Here is a 17,735-nt window from a genome sequence, read left to right as displayed (position 1 = left end):
TAATGATGCTCAGTCATTCATTTTCTTACACAGACTGTGACACGTTGTCGCTTTTCAGTGTAAAAGATCAGTGTATAATTCTCATGAGCATCGTCCCACCCCCTCCTCTCCAATTGTGTTGTTTGGTGGCAGTAAAACAACGTCCCAATGTAGGACTGAAACTATATTGACATATTGCTTACAGAAGGAGAAAAAGGCTACGCCATTTTTACTCTGAGCTCGCCATGGTCTGGCACACACACACACACACACACACACACACACACACACCTATTCCCTGCAGTGCAGACCTGTGCATCTTAAAAAGGCCCCACAGGGCCTGTGCAAAAGGGGAAGCAGAGAGAGAGAGACCTAAGCCTTGTAAACAGTACTATGTAATGGTGCCCCTTCTCCTCTTCTATGGAGGCCTATTAAACTTGGACCTCTCTTAAATCATTCACAGGACCAGCAAGGAGCCACAGGCTACTTCATCAGTCAACCAACCGTCACATACTAGATTAGCCTGTTTAAATACATCTGGCTGGGCAGTGGATCTTCATCAGTCAACCATCTTAAGTTATGTTTGATTACGGGGATGATTGATGCGTAGCGATTAATCCTCCATAATATTGGCAGTGTCCTCGGTTATTTGATTAGTCCTATCTGCCAATAGTAAAATTGTTGTCTTATTCTCAAGTGTTCTTGTAGATTAACCGCTTTCACCCTATAGCGATCCTATTTTGTGGTATATCATTATACGCAGAGATCTTTAAAAATGTTTCCAAGTTTCAAAAATAATTGGTAAAAGCTGATCTTCAGGTTTTCAAGCACTGTAATCTTGAAAATCTTTGAATAGGGTTTAAGTGGTTAACATACTCAACTCAACTTTACTGTCCCATCAAAGGTTTGCGTCTCAGGCGATTTTATGGAGTAGCGCAAAAGTAGCCTAATTTAACGAGTAGTGTAACTAGTTACTTTCTCCAGGGAGTAATCAAGTAATGTAAGGCATTACTTTTTTCAAATGTAATGTGTAATGTGTAGTGTATTACTTTTTGGAGTAACGGACCCCAACGGCCGGGACGATTTGTTTCTTTTTCAAACACAGTTCTTATAATTATGAGGCGACCAAAAATCCCTCTATGGGGATTATACAATGCAAATAAAAAAGTAGCCTACATATTTACGTCAGACTTCGGTGCTCTGTCATTACATTTTAGAGAATTCCACACCCACATTTTTGTCCACACAGAGGAATGCGAGCAGCGCCCCCGATCTGCCATTACTAAGTCTGTGTACCGTGTCCCCCGGAGGCGCCTGAACTTCTAGTTGTTTACTGATTAACTGATTGGAGGCGGAGTCATAGAGAAATGTCATCCCGCCTGTCGGACACCCACTGGTCGACAATGTCGCTAAGTTATTTACCCATCTGGTGTCAGGCATTGTGCTTTAAAATACAAAATTACTGTCCTTTTTCCTTTTTTGAAACTAATAAAGCAGATGGCATACCAGATTGGACCCCAAAATGCACATGTCATTACTTTGGATGCAGTATATATTTGACACTGAAATTATTCATCAAGCTTTACAACACAAACAAATCACAATAAATCATATCGAGGTCCATTATTTATTCGCCATTTGATGAGATTTTAGCATCTCAAACGCAAGACAATATTTTGTTGTCATTTGATAAGATATTGTCCATGCTGTATTGATGTGGCACCATTAGGATAGACACAGCAGGCAGTGGTGGAAAAAGTACAAAAATATTTTACTTAAGTAGAAGTACTGATTCTCTACTTGAAAATTGAAAGTAAAAGTACAAAGTGCCCATTAAGAAAGTTACTTAAGTAAAAGTATAAAAGTACCTCAAATAAAATGTACTTAAGTACAAAAATTTACCCGGCGTAAAATGTACTTAAGTATAAAAGTAAAAATTACAAAAAAGTACAAAATACAAAATTATTTTCAAAATGAATACAAAGAAATGAATTTCCAAAATTGTCATCCTGTCAAAAGTGGCTTTATTCCAAAAAATTAAATAGCATACAAATACTGAAAATACAGAACCCCCAACAGCATACATCGTGTTGGGAAAGGTCTTTTTTTTTAGGAACTATAGTTCAGTTCACAGTTGTTGATTTTTAAAACTAGTTCCGTTCATAGTTCATCATTCCAAATTTTGAACTAAGTGAAAAATGAACTATTATAGTTATTTTTCGTTCTTTTTTTGCTTACATTGTTATATATTTTTTACATTTTACAAAAATTGCTCTTTTGCAATGTGAAATGCCACCGAATTATTTTTCCTTCTCTATATGGGCTTTTGCATGCTTTTATTGTGAAGGCAAAAGTTTCTGAACGTTCTCAGAGCCTACATCTCCGCATGCTGGGGTTGGCTGATCTACAAGCTCACAACGTGTCCGGACGCGACAAGTTGTGAGCTTGTATATCAGCTATTTTCAGCTTTACTGTGGAAGAGAGATGTCTTTTGTTGGCCGTTCGTGGCGATATTATGGACACGTACCTCCTCGAAGCGATAATAACCAACTAAGCTATTGGAAGCTATTTTTCGTGGCACATTATGTGTGTACAATAACAAGTTCCCTCAGTGTTTGTGTTAGGAGTTGGGACAGTGTCTGCTGTCTGTGTAAGCATTGGACCAGGGCTAGCTGTCTGTCAGCGTGCATGATCATGCAGTAGCTAGATGCGCGCTCCAGTGACGGCTGAGAAAGATTAGTTAATTTGTGTCGGATAGGGACTTATTGGTTGGTTTTCCGCTAAATATTAAGGCATGGGCGTAATATCAAGTACTTCATACCAGCCCCTTATGAAACTACTTCTCCCCAAATCCAAATGGATTTCATTTTCCATCCTGAATGGCAGTAACTAGCATACAATGAGAACTGAGAAGATCTCCACAAAGGTTTACTCATCAAAACTGATTATATAACTGTAACCATCAAAGCATGCACTCAACATAATGGTTATGTGACCATGGCATGTGCATAATATAAAATCGTATACGTTTTATCTGATATTGATTAATATGGGGGGTGGGTTCAATTAATCGATTATTAATCGGCAGAGCTGTCGACTATTCAATTTGGCTGATGTTCACTTTGTGGCATCCCTACAAGTTACAACAAGTGAGTAAGTGACTACCCTGCTGAAAAATCCAGCATAGACCAGCATAAGCTGGACCAGCAACTTTCTTGCTGGTCTTAGCTGGTGACCACCTTTTGCTGGTGACCAGCTTTAGAGTGTGTTTTGGACGCCATCTTGCTGGTCTTAGCTGGTGACTGACCAGCTAGGTTTTGCTGGTCCATGCTGGTTTAAACTGGTAGCTGGTCACCAGTTTATGCTGGTCTTAGCTGGTATTTTGATGGTTTTGCTGGTCACCAGCTTATGCTGGTCACCAGTTTATGCTGGTCTTAGCTGGTATTTTGATGGTTTTGCTGGTCACCAGTTTATGCTGGTTTTAGCTGGTGACCAGCTTATAGTTTGTTTTGGGTTTAGGCTTAGGTCTTGCTGGTGAATTTCAGCCAGGGTCCCATGGTATTAAAAAATCACACCTGTGTGAAGTGAGGGGCACTAATATATTAAGTCTAAAGTGTGGGTCATGACCGAAAGAATAAGGTCGCGAATACAAGCAGCCGAAATGAGTTTTCTTCGACGGGTGGCTGGCATCTCCCTTAGATCGAGATAGGGTGAGAAGTTCAGTCACACGAGAGAGACTCGGAGTAGAATTGCGTGCTCCTTCGCCTGGAAAAAGGAGTCAGCTGAGGTGGTTCGGGCATCTGGTTAGGATGCCTCTCGTTCGCCTACCTAGGGAGGTCCTCGACGCACGCCCCACTGGGAGGAGACCCCGGGGCAGACCAAGGCACAGTTGGAGGAAATACATCGACTCACTGGCCTTGGAACGTCTCGGAATCCCCCAGGAGGAAGTCACTGATGTTGCTCTGGAGAGGGAAATCTGGAGCACTCTGGTGGAGCTGTTGCCCCGCGACCAGACTACGGATAAGGGGTTGAAGATGGATGATTAGGTAGCTACCGTAGGTCGTATAGGTACTATATTGCAAACAAATAAAGTAAGACCAAATCCAGGTTACAAGTTCTAATACACTGCATTTTATTCAAGCTGCACATTAAATGTAAAATACACAAGCTTCAAATACTGTTTAACAAATAAAATAAATAATGACAAATTAATTAGATGTAAAATATGCTTACATAAAATAAAAAGTAGTAAACACTAACAAATAAGTATACATAAAGCAAATTATAAATAAAATAAATAATATATGAACAGAATGCGTCAGACCTTAAAATGCAAAAATAACTTAATTTCGTCAAACACACACACACCACCACAGAGCCTTCATTTAATCAAAGAGACACACACACACACACACACACACACACACACACACACACACACACACACACACACACACACACACACGTATAACAAGTGAAACAACATATATAATTGTCAACAACACACTTGACTGTTTTTGACACTTTGACAGTCTTTCAGGATTTCTAAAACAAAATGTACACTCCAGAATTATAAGAGGCCCAGTCCAGTGGCAAAGTCCTTGCTTTTTAGCTGACTCTCTTCAAGTGGCCATCCAGACATGGAGAGAGAACACTGACTCCTACATACATGCTACTCATAGATGGAGTTGTACATTATTTTTACTGTGACAGGAAGTTTGCCTGCATCCTTCAATTTCAGAACAACACACTCCAAAAAGGTCAGTGTCTTTTTCAGTCCTTTAGGGTATTGGATTCTGAACACAAAATATATGCACAGTAGGAGTCCCAGTGCCATTGAAATGTCCACACTCTCCTCTGTGATTACCTGGTCATCCATCGACAGCATGATGTGGTCATATTTCTTGGGGTGACCCTCCCTGCAGCCTTTCAGGATCATCTTTTGGTGTCGACATGTCAGTGCTGGTCTGAGCTTGGCCCTGGGGAGAGGGAATACAATTAACCATCAGAGAAACGCACACCCTCTGGCTAGTCTCCTGCAGAGCCACTGTGTCAAAAACAGAAACAACCATATGATAATATAAAAACTAATGCAATAATACAATGTGCTTCAATTACATAGTGCTTCTCACACTAGTGAACGGTTCATGTCTCACCTCAACTTCAAACAGCAACTCTGGTTTCTCCTTGAATAGTGCAGGCAAGAGCAGAATTGCTGCTTCCGATTGGAGGCCTTAATAAAAGAAATACAATAATTTATTATAATAATATTTTCATAATCCTTTAAAATCACAAGAACAAATGTCAGTCAAGTAGTGAGTGAGTGATTCACTTTTGTAATCTATAAATCAAACAAGTTCTACAGATTAAAGTAAATTTATTGCATAAAATTGTTGAAAAATACAACACATTGGACCTTTAAATGTATCAGCATAAAGGTCCCAACGTTCATTCTGCACAAACTAGTTTTCAGCTAAAACAGATTGACAGTTTTTACCATGGTGCTTGGATTAACCTCAGCTGTCTCTGTCTGACGAGGTCGCTTCCTTCCAGTCCATTTTTCTGTTATTCGTGCCATTTCATTGTTAGACACAAGTAGCTTCCTTTCTTTTTTAAATTTATTATGCAGTGAATCAAGCATGGCATCCTGTGAAACAAAGTTTTTCAAGTTGTTAAAGATGAATAGAAACACTAGAATTGCATCTCTTACTAGAAAACCCTTAATAGAAAGTATGGGGGGAAAAGTGCCCCTATTCTGAAAATAGCAGATCTACAAGCTCACAACGTGTCACACTGCAACACATTGTGAGCTTATCATTTTGATTGATTATTGTTGGTCGAGAGAATTGGTGTAGAATGTGGAAAAAGAGCAAACTAGGAATAGAGCTGACCCCAGTCTAACAAGTATTAGTTTACCAAGTATAGCGCTCAGTTTCAGTGGTTAACAGTGGCTACGTTTACATGAGCAGTTAAATCCCCTTTTCATTCCGAATAGAAGTTCAATCCTATTAAACGTTGTTATGTAAACACCTACAAAAACTTACATCCGAATGAAAACGCTCGATGCGATCTAAAAACCATTCCGATGTCACTGGCCGGATTACTCCGATTTTCAATGCGATTGAAAGAAATTTGACTCATGTATACACTGCTTCGGATGTAAATTCATTCTGGTCTTTCTGAGCATGCTCCAAGGCGCTCATATCCAAGGCGCGCCGTCGGCGCCGAGGAGTTTGCACATAGAGCGCGTTATTTCGTTCCTTTTTTCAGATCCGAAATCCACAAAAAAAACGTGGAGCAGCAGCAGATGAGATACCCCTGATCTGTGTGTGTGTGTGTGTGTGTGTTCAACGGTCTCTCTCTCTCTCTCTCAAAAATAACGAGCGACCCGATACAATAATAATCATCAGTGTTGCGTTGCGTGCCCTGGCCGTGCTGTAGATACAAAGTAGTAGTACAAATAAAAACGAGATGATCACCTTCCCAGCGGAGAAGCGGAGCCGCAGCGGGTGGGGAAAAAAAGACGGTTAACACTAAACATATATGCCCGCGCCGCCCCTATCCAACCAGCAGCCTCAAAGCTACTGCGGAATGAAATTATGGGATTTCAAAGTATCGTCTTTCGTCTGTAATATGTTTGTATTGTTGAGACGGTCACAATGAATGAACTGCCTATATTTTGTGTCCAACAGATGGCGTAGTTTCACGGGAATTAACATGTATCATGTCTTCTATCACTTCTCCATATAAACACTCATTCGGAATGACCATTTCCCATGTAAACTCGCGTCAAAAAACATTACATCGGATGTATTTTATTCGGAAGTATTTATTCGGAATGATCACCCTTCATGTAAACGTAGCCAGTGACACATAATAGAATTGTACCGATACAGGTAACAACATGAACAAATAAAAACTTACATAGCCAGACCCAATGCTTTCCCTGAGGAATGGGTAGTCCAGGTTTAGGGTTGACTGAAGTTCCACATACTGAAAACGAGTTAGGAACCTAAAAAGGAAAATCAAACAGTAGTAGTGTTGATATTAGCCATAATAATTAGACACTGACAATTGACACATTTCCAGACAACGTCACATATAGTACAAGTTAAGAACTATGTGCGCGCAGGTCGTGGGCAAAATAAACCGATCGCTCATTATATGCAATGTAAAAGTGGTCACAGCACTGACGTGTAAAAATGCATCCCATCAAACTTTCAGATGCTGTTTTTCTCCCAGTGTGGAAGAAGAAGATTTAGGGTGGATGTTTACTGCGATCCCTTGCTCTTGAAATATACGGCTTGTTTTATGTTGTTAAGTATACAGTAGACTAGAGTACATGAATGGACCCCTACAATGACTGGTCAGTTATGATGATGTACCTTTTCTCTCTCAAATGAAAATAAACTCTCCTCACTATTTGCAACATCCTGTGTGAGGTGGATTGTTCATCTGACATGGATACTTCTATGATGAATCTTTACATACTGATACAGTGCAGTGCCATGACAATTAATCAAGTTAGAATGGCATACGTAGTAGAAACGTATACATTGTTGTCTTACTGAGGCGGTTAAAAAGAGTCTGGATCAAAAGACTTCGTCGTTTTGTTTTACTTGCACTCTGTCTATAGCCATCCTGCAGCACTGGTGGAATCACCAAAGAGGTATCTGGATGAGAACTTGGTTGGCTGGCGTGATCGCATGATGTTCTTATTGTATGTACATAACATAAAATAATAAATACTGGTAGATAAGTAGAGCAACTAACTTAACATTATATTACTCATGTTGGCTATTCAACATAATATCTGGTCGCAAGCCCAATTTTGCACCAGTGATTCCCATAGGAGATTTGTGGTAGGCTATTAATTCAAAATTAATCAGGACATTTGACAAAGTTTCAAGGAAAATAGCTATAGCCAATCTACAAACGCACAGCTCATTGCAATGCACTCAACATTTCTAACATATAACTTTGGTGTACTCATTATGCCCATGGGTTCACATTCTGGCAAGTGGACTAATATATCAAAATAGATTATCTACACCAGCCGCCCTAAACAAGTCACTATATGCGACCGTTGTGAGCATGTCAATAGGGTATTTTCACTATATGAACTTATAATTATGCGGCTGCCCTATATTGAAAATAGCCGACCTACAAGCTCACACGTGTCGTGACGCCAGGGTTGACATGACAGTTGTAAATTAATAATGGGCCTGATATCGTTTAAGGCTTACATTAAAAATACTCAATATATTTAAACCCGTCTTCAAAGCAACCACACCAAAACACGGTACAAAATAGACCCTCCGCCGCGGTTCCATGTGCTATGGGACAAGTAGAAATGCAAACAAATAGCAAATTACCTAAATAAAGTTTCCCCTGTGACATAACAAAACGGAGTTCTTTGCCATTTAATAAACAGTAATACACTCACCTCAAAAACGCCGGTCAAACCTGGGTATACTTCTACTTCCTTGAAGAATAAACTGCTGAAAGTGGGGGTCCGTCGGTCCGAGACGTGACGCAGTTTTTTATTATTTCCTCTTCTAGAAAAGTGGAAATTTCAAAGCTCGCGCTAAGGACAGTCAGTGTACGCTTGTCGAAAACCAACAGATATACAAGCTCATTCAGCGTTGCAACGCGACGAGTTGTTAGCTTGTATATCTGTTGTAAACCGTGACGTGGAGTCAACCAATAACAAAGAAGCAGTTTACGTCTTGCTTGTGTGTGCGCATATCACTCCCGTCTCCCATAAGTTCCATAGCAACACCAGCGCCTGTGAGTGTGTGTGTGTGTGTGTGTGTGTGTGTGTGTGTGTGTATTTATCACTCCCATTGTAACAATAACCAATAATATATATATATATATATAAATATATATATAAATATATATATATATATATATATATATATATATATATATATATATATATATATAGGCCTATATATATATATTATAGGCCTATATATATATCTATATATACCGGTATGCCTATTATACACACATAATATAGGCCTAATTTAATTGAAGGTCGCAATTATATTATTATTATTATTATTATTATTATTATATGATTATCGAAGGTTAACTATAGAAAAACTATTGTGCTCGTGACATCATTATGACATCATCAGGGATGATAGTAAATCAGGGATTATATAGTAAATGCGACCTGCTATGGAGATCCTGATGTCATCAATATTAGTATATGGATGTATGTCAGAACCTGACATTCCATGTTGATCGTTCCCCATCCGTCCTTCCTCTTCGATGTCTCCCTTTTGACTGATACCTGTCCATTTAAACTCTAGACGGGCCTGCCCCAAAGTTATAAATGCAGCCTCCTGGGCTCCGAGGGACTTCCAGACTCGTTAGCCCGGCAGCCGGCGAAAACAAGAGAGAACAGGCCTGAAAATGAAGTCCCGGCCCTAACTGGACCCTCATCAAACCCTGTACACTCAAGACACTGCCCCCGCTGCCACCCTTAGATCTCCACATATGGAGCTGACCTGTTCTAACATTCCATATGTTGATCTGACCTCATCAAACCGTGCACTCAAGACACGCTCCATATATGGCCAGTGCACACGACCTCGCCCTCAGGCGTCTTACTGGTATAGTTGCAACCATAGGCCACAGATTACTATGAAAACCTGAGAAACATGTCAGTCAGTGACTCCGTCGCACCACCATATATGGCCGTCAGTCCGTCACGCCTACAGTATATACAGTATGGCCGTGTCCATACAACACTGTCAGTGAGGGAGAAGACTGGATCAGCACCTAGATCATCATGCTCCATAAATGGAGCTGACATGTTCTGACATTCCATATGTTGATCTGACCTCATCAAAAGCCAGTACACTCAATACACCAGCTACCAGCTTGGCTTTGCTGGTCTGTCCAGTCATTAGACCAGCTAAATCCAGATGGTAAGCTGGTTTTTGTTGGTCAGTCCACCATTTGACCATCTACCAGCTTGGCTTTGCTGGTCATCTGGCCAGCCAGCTGGCTCACCAGCAAAGACCAGCAGAATCCAGCCTTCGACCAGCTAACCAAATACACTGACAAATGAGCCAGACCAGCTGACCAGCATGTCCAGCCTGGTATACCATCTAAACCAGCCTAAGACCAGGTAAAACCAGCTAAAACCAGCTAAAACCAGCAACCATCATCAGCTGGTTTTTGCTGGATTTTTCAGCAGGGTATCTCTCTTCCATACTGGTGTGTGGCGTCTCTTGCGTGATATGATGAAGTAGAACGGTGCCGTGCACATTATAGGGACAAAGTCGTGTGTGTGTGTGTGTGTGTGTGTGTGTGTGTGTGTGTGTGTGTGTGTGTGTGAATGTGTGAAGACCCATCTTCTCTTTCTGTCATAGTGACATTGTCCTGCATCAGATCATGTCCAAATCAGGTTCTCCAATCTCCAGTAGCCTCTTCAGTTTTTTGAAGATTCTTTTGAGTGGTGCAACCACTCCCTTACGGAGGTGTGTGTGGCTGGCTGGGTCTGAGCACTATGTGTGTGGCTTGCTGGCTGGCTGGGTCTGAGCACTATGTGTGTGGCTTGCTGGCTGGCTGGGTCTGAGCACTATGTGTGTGGCTGGCTGGCTCTGAGCACTATGTATGTGGCTTGCTGGCTGGCTGGGTCTGAGCACTGTGTGTGGCTGGCTGGCTGGCTGGCTGGGTCTGAGCACTATGTGTGTGGCTTGCTGGCTGGCTGGGTCTGAGCATAGATAGATAGATAGATAGATAGATATTATAGCAGTGACTGACTGAAGGGCCTCCCACACCGTCTGCGAACGCCGCGCGTCAAAACAGCCGCCTCCATCATTATCAATGAACCTATCGCACACCGGCGGCGTCCGACGTGCGCTGACGCGCCGCGTCGGACGGAGCCGGTGTGTGTTGGGCTTGAGACATCGAGCGTGCGTCCGCAACTGGTTGTGGCCCCCATCAAGTGACCTTTTGACCAATGCGGCCCTCGCCCCAAATGAGTTTGACACCCCTGCTTTACACCATTGGGTCCTGGTTCACCACTGGGCTGCCACCAGGTATGCACACATAAATACAATGTAAACGCGTAAGGAGAAATGAATCTGCGCGGTATTACAACGTTTTTTCCTGTTATGGCTTCCGAATGTGCGAACTATAAGTACCTGACATACCTCTGAGAAGATCTCCTGTGTCGCGGAAGCCGTTAAGTATTTTTAATCTGTTTGATTAAAAATGTCGCTTCTTCCTACCTTGTTTATTGACACCTCATTGTACCGCCTATCTGGCTAGCTAGTGGCGCTATAGCTATGACGTAGCCGGCACAAGCCAACCGCACATCGGGAGGCGGTACAATAAACGGTAAATAAACAAGAAGAAATCAAAGCAACATTTTTAATCAAACATGGATTAAAAATACTTAACGGCTTCCGCGACACAGGAGATATTCTCAGAGGTATGTCAGGTACTTATAGTTCGCACATTCAGAAGCCATAACAGGAAAAAACTTCGTAATACCGCGCAGATCGACTAAACGAGGAGTTTGTCTATGTCCGCGTTCCAACAATCGCATTCGAAAATAAAGTAACGAACAGGGACCCAACGTAAAGCAAGTTAAAATCCAAATTTCATAAAAGCTTTACGGAGGGTTCCGAGAGGGGCTAGGTTAAGGTTAGGTTTAGGTGTGCTGCCCCGTGGGAGGTTAGGTTTAGGGTGAGGGTTTGAGATAGGTTGTAGTTGTAGGAGTAATGACTCGTCGTAAAAACGAGAAGTGTCAATGACAACGACTACTGGCCAATCACAGCAGGGCTTTCCGAGAACGTTGGTGGGATACATAACGCGTCCTTGAGCAAGACACTGAACCCCTAATTGCTCCTGATGTGTTGGTTGGTTGCCTTGCATGGTTTCTGCCGCCATCAGTGTGTGAATGGGTGAATGTAATGCACAATCTCTGTAAATCTCTGTAAATACTCCATCCAGTAAAGTAAAAAAATACCTCAAAACTGTACTTAAGTACAGTAGTTTACGTAAATGATTTGTCCTGATGAAGATTCCCTCGTGTGAGTCCATTGTTATTTAAACAATGTGCAGAATGTTTATTCCGAGCAGTGCGAGTAATCTCACATTCAAGCCAGGTAGAAGCTTGGGACCTTTCAGAGGGACGTTGTGAAAGTGAATGCACTTCACAATCATTTGAAATCCACCTGTTATATAAACAACGATCAAACCACAATATTTTTTAATTACCAGTAAGACGCCCTAAAGGGTGAGGTCATGCTGAAACAACAGAGCTTCTTAATTAATATGGCACAGTTGAGAAGCATACTATAAAGAAGAGTATTAATCTGGTGTCAGTGAGGTCAGATGTAGAGTTGCTGGCCGGCTCCATATACAGTATGCAGACTAGTATGTCAAACCATGTATGGCTATCCAGAGTGTGACGAGGTTTTTGGTTTAGGATTAGGTTGTCAGACTGGCAATGATGGGCAGTCTTGCAATACTTGTTCAACTTACTTTTTCCTCTTTAATTTTTTTCTGTGAAGTACGAATATGTTCGTACCCCCCAGCTATGGGATGTTATCTGCTTGGTACGAACATATTTGTGCCCCCCCGTTTACTCCATAGCGGTTGAGCCCAAAACCAATTTTTAACCTTGGTCCGTTTGCTATGCAACGCCTCCGTCACCACCAGCTATGGGATTCGCAAGCCACCTCCATTTACCTCGGTTAAAAGCAGGATTTTCAAAGCCCCAGAACTCTGCTTCATAGGTTCGCTGTCCATCATGTTCGGATGTCATTTATGACTTTGTCTTGCATCGCATGTAGGCCTAAACGTTTCTGGCAAAAGGTAAACAGCCTGAGCTAATGCTAATGATATACAATCATAGTCTGCAAGGCTGGTACAGCGGAGCTGAAAATGAGCCAAACAAGGAATTAAGGCTGGCACAGCTTAACTACACTTCTGCTGCCACAAAGCAGAAACAAAGTGCGATATGTCTTCTTTTATTCTCCAGTAAATTCAGAACACCTCATTGACTTCAATGCATTCCATTGAACACCCGGCAGCAGTTTGCCTGCACCCATGCAGTGCGACGAATCTTCCAGCTGGAATTGCTGGATAGAGAAAATTACGTTGTTGTCCGGTCCTTAATTTACCTCCCTTGTTGCTGACCATGGCCTGATTGCTGGCTGCCAATCACGACTTCTTCTGCTAATTGGGTGGAGAACAAAACTGCCCACAAAATGTCACCTTTACAATGTTTATATAGTTTTAATATTGTCTTGTTGCCATTCACTCTTGTTTAGAGCTTCAAGTGCTGGCAGATGTGTGCCAGTCACAGGTGTGAGCATGGGTCCTGCAACTTTGGATTTGTGTATGCCCCAATAAGCAGCAACAATGGTGGAAAGATGTCACATTTGTCCTTTTAGGATAAAGTCCTGAAAACAAGAGCGGTTACCAACAGAAGTGTATTGGGGGATGTGGACATGCACACGCACCTAGAAACCTTGAATAGAAGGGTGATTGGCAACACAGTAATCAAGCCTTCAGTGAATCTAGACACATCTCATCTCCTCCCACGAGACGCAAGACAACCTAGGTTGCTTTGCTTTAACCCTGACATCACCTCAGTTAATCTTTGGTGGACCATTTCTATCCAGTAACATTAAACACACTAAGGCTTCGTACACACCTACACAACAAATGTTCGGTCCGTGTGCGATGTCTGATTGCTGTTTGATTGCTGCTCCAATTCATTTTCAATGGGAGTCATGTTTGGTTTGACCAAAAAAAAAATGTTTGAGGGGGGAGCAATCAGCAATCAAACACAAATGTTTGGTCAAACCATGTGACTCCCATTGGAAAAGCATTGTGGTGGCCTAAAAAAACTAAAAAACTACCAAACATTTGTTTGATTGCGTGTGAATGAGGCCTTAGGCCTCTGCCCCTCCCCCGTCATCAAACAAAAATGTTTGTTCAAACCATGTGACTCCCATTGAAAATGAATTGGAGCAGCAATCAAACAGCAATCAGACATCGCAAACGGACCAAACATTTGTTGTAGGTGTGTACGAAGCCTAAGCCATGCAGCGCTCAGAAAGTCATTAGCAGGGTCAAGACCAAACAACAAATTATTTATAAAGGCAATTATACTCCAAAAGCAGACAATGAAAGGGGTGGGCCATGGAGAGAGGCAGGTGGACAGAAAACAGAAAGAAGAGAGACGGAGTGAGATACAAAGATCAAACAAACAAACAAAACAATACGTTGCGGTCTAATAATAGCTTCCATGTGTATCTTGGTCTTCGTGGGGCCAGTCTGTGATGTCGGTCATCTATGACAATAATATCTCTTATGTCAGGAATCTTTGGGAAACAGTCATCTGGATTATTTTGAGACGAATCCGATACCGATATGGTATTTTTATGGTACGATTCCGATTACACTACCGATTTATATCGTGCATCTCTAATTTATATTTATACCCTTTAAGAGCCAATTCAAAATGCAAATCCTGGGAAGTCAAAGTGCAGATGGCCAAGCAAGACCCTAAATCTCAATTTATTTATTTTTGGTACAGAACTACAGAATCTATATGTACTTTTCATACTGAGGTACTGCCATGACACGTAACTAATGACAACTGTATTGATCCTGGTAGGATCCATATCATCTATCTGCACCCTCCCACAAAACCAAAAGTAGAGGTCAGCAGTGTCAGGAATTACATGTGGGAATTGGGCATTGTCATTACAACTAAAATAAAATGTAAAATGAAGAAAAACAGCTTTGTTTTTTTTACCCAGCTCAGTGTGAGCACCCAGAACAGTTAACTACATATACTGCTGTATAATGGCCTTGGTGTCGGAGCAGATAAATGCACGAGAAGATGTTGACTGCCCGATCCGGCTGCGGAAACAGAGCTTTGGAGAAAGCGGGCCATGCTGTAGTGGCTTGTGCCGTAGTCTAATGTTGGTCTTTTATCTGGGTCTCAATTATTCAACAAGCAAGCAGCCTCCCCCTCTGAGAGGAGAGCACGAATTGGACGCTACATTACGTTTCAGCTGGAGAATAGTAAGGCCGCCGTATATTCCACCTGAGAGAGCTGTTCTGGGACCAGGCTCCGGCTGTGCCCCTAATGACATCATCCATTTTGGGGGCCTCCTGGAACACGATTATTATGATTTACAATTTATTAACATCTGCTGCGGTGTTGTGCTGTCCCGCTCTCTGTTTTGCTGTTTGTTGCTGCGTGATCTACTTCTGGGCCATGAGGCACTGCAGATTACCAAGGAGAAAAAAAAGCTCATACTTTTGCACTGCTGGATGCCTTTTAAATACATGCCTCTGTCAACATTCTGCAAACAATAAAAATAAAACTTCCTACACCACCAAATACTGGGTATACACTTACATACTACGGTATATACTTTGTTGACTGGTGTACACTATACTATACTATACTATACTATACTAGGTCCACTACCTTTTCCGCCCTACACCAGATTACTAGATCTACGATCTACAAGCACAAACAACGCAACAGGCTTGTTGTGAGCTTGTAGATATGCTATTTTCAATGGAATATAGGGAGGATGCATATCTTTGGTCCGACGTACTAACAGTTCGACATGCAATAGTCCGACACCCTACCCCAAACCCTAACTTAACCCGTGACTTAACTGGCAACGCACGTCGGAGCCATGTGTGAATGTTAACCTGCCACGTATGTCAGACTATTGTTATGTTGGACTAACGTAAGCCCCCCCTGAATAGAGACTATTATACTATACATCCACTACCACGTGCAGTACAATGATCAGAGAACATTGAGTCAAATATGTTGAATCAGGCAGATTTCAGTCATCTCTCGAGCATGAATCAACATCCCTGACCTCCAACAGAACATGACCACATTCTGCAGATGAATAATTGCAGTGATGGCCAATATGTGAGTATTTAGACTAATGTCATTGCACTTCTATGATTGATTGAGCATGATCGATCCGCTAGGATTCAATCATCCTAACTGGGAAAACTGAAGCGGCCCATCTGCTTCTGTAGTGAGCCCTGCTCATATCGCAGAGAGTACAGCTCCTATAATGAGAACAGCTCCTATAATGAGAACAGCTCCTATAATGAGAACAGCTCCTATAGCGAGAACAGCTCCGATAATGAGAACAGCTCCTATCTCAGTGAAAACAGCTCCTGTCGCTACTGCTGCTTTCATGCCGTATACTAGCGTATAGGATCATTTAACTCATTTAAATTACAATTTGACCCATGTCCCAACCAGCCGCTCAGGTCCAAATGGGACTTTGATTTGGAATTTGATGTGCCATTCGATCAGTCGGCAAACTCGTTAAGTGTGATACTTATACTTATACATCAATCGGTATCAGGTGCACCTTAACCTGATGGTGTATCATCAACATGTGTAACGGGCCGGCCAGGATTCTAACCCTGGTCTCCAGTGTGGAAATTCAACATATTAACCATTAGCCCATTAAGTTTTGATCATCAGGCAGAGGCTACTATACTGCTACTAATAAATATTCTGCTGGTTGGGTTTGTGGGCTATGAGCTGACCACCCAAGTATCCCCGGTCAGAGAGAGTATGTGACACCAAGGTATATTCTCAACAAGGTCAGGTTTATTATCTCCTTAATCCATGGTTTCTACAAACAAGCAAAGGAATACATTAGCACCTAGTGCAATGGCAAAGTACTCAGAATACAGCATATTATCTCAACATTATGGCAAAGTGAGCAATAACCGATCAACATGTTGTACAAATAATATATTAACTATAGCATGACAATGAAGGACCATACTAAATAGCAAGTAAATATACACTAGAACATATGTGAACAATCATAGTATAGAATAAATCGGTCAATACAGTACAGGGGAACAAAGGCTTACTTTGGTCAAGTATGCATGGCTGGAGTAGTGGGTAGACTCAGTGAGGTCTGCAGGTGCTGCATGTTGCCTGTGTGAAGGCTGGAGACTGAGTGAGGAGTGTGGGGTGAGTTGCTGGTTATATGTGGCACACCTAGACTGTGATTGGCTAATGAGTTGAGTGGTGTAAAGGAAAACACATGTGTGATTGTGGATGCAGGGAATGGGGAGTGTCCACCAGAGGCTGCCAGTAAGACAGCATGCAGATAATTCACAACAGCCGCCCCCACGGTAGCTCAGCTACTGTGAATATAGAGAATTGTCTTTGCTGTTGAGGTGGCAGTGAGTGTGGTGCAGGGACAACCGGTGTAGTGTGCTGGGATGGACACAAAACGTTCAGTTGTTAGTTCGGGGGTAGAACGTTGTCTGGGAAGAGGGAGGCGTTCAGCCGCCCCGTGTTGACCAGATATTTGGGTTGGTGATGGGAGGTTACCTCAGGCGGACGGCCTGGAGGCTGGGTAGGAGCGGGACTGGCCGCCCCAGTCAGGAACGACGGACGCAGGTGCAGGTGGTGACCAGGTGGTTGGGTCCACCCAGGAGACTGCAGCCGTCGACGCGACCACTCTGGCGGGCGACCGCTGTAGGGGAGCCAGACTGGAAACCGTCGACGCTGGCGAGGCCGTACTGGAGGGTCTGTAGGATACCTGGAGGAGTGGAGCCACAAGGGAGACCGGTGCTTTCGGCGGGGCCGCACCGGGGGTCGCTGATGCAGGTAGGACCGGGCAGGAAGTAGTGCGGCAGGTTGGCTTGGCTCAGAAGGCGGATCTGCTGCATCCTGTGCACGTGGACCTGTA

At 42.5% G+C, this 17,735-nt stretch overlaps 1 long non-coding RNA gene across 1 annotated transcript; it reads right to left on the bottom strand.

The window, feature by feature from the left end:
* Nucleotides 1-4,509: 4,509 nt before the first annotated feature.
* LOC308334803 lies at nt 4,510-5,703 on the bottom strand. Its single transcript, XR_013965928.1, has 3 exons — nt 5,477-5,703; nt 5,136-5,212; nt 4,510-4,958 (listed from the first exon to the last, which is right to left on the bottom strand). It is a non-coding gene; the product is annotated as an uncharacterized lncRNA (long non-coding RNA).
* Nucleotides 5,704-17,735: the final 12,032 nt, after the last annotated feature.

Source organism: Protomyctophum bolini (genome assembly GCF_963924005.1).
Source record: "Protomyctophum bolini genome assembly, chromosome: 2".
NCBI classification, from domain to species: Eukaryota; Metazoa; Chordata; class Actinopteri; order Myctophiformes; family Myctophidae; genus Protomyctophum; species Protomyctophum bolini.
This window is presented reverse-complemented; position numbering and strand designations above follow the sequence as displayed.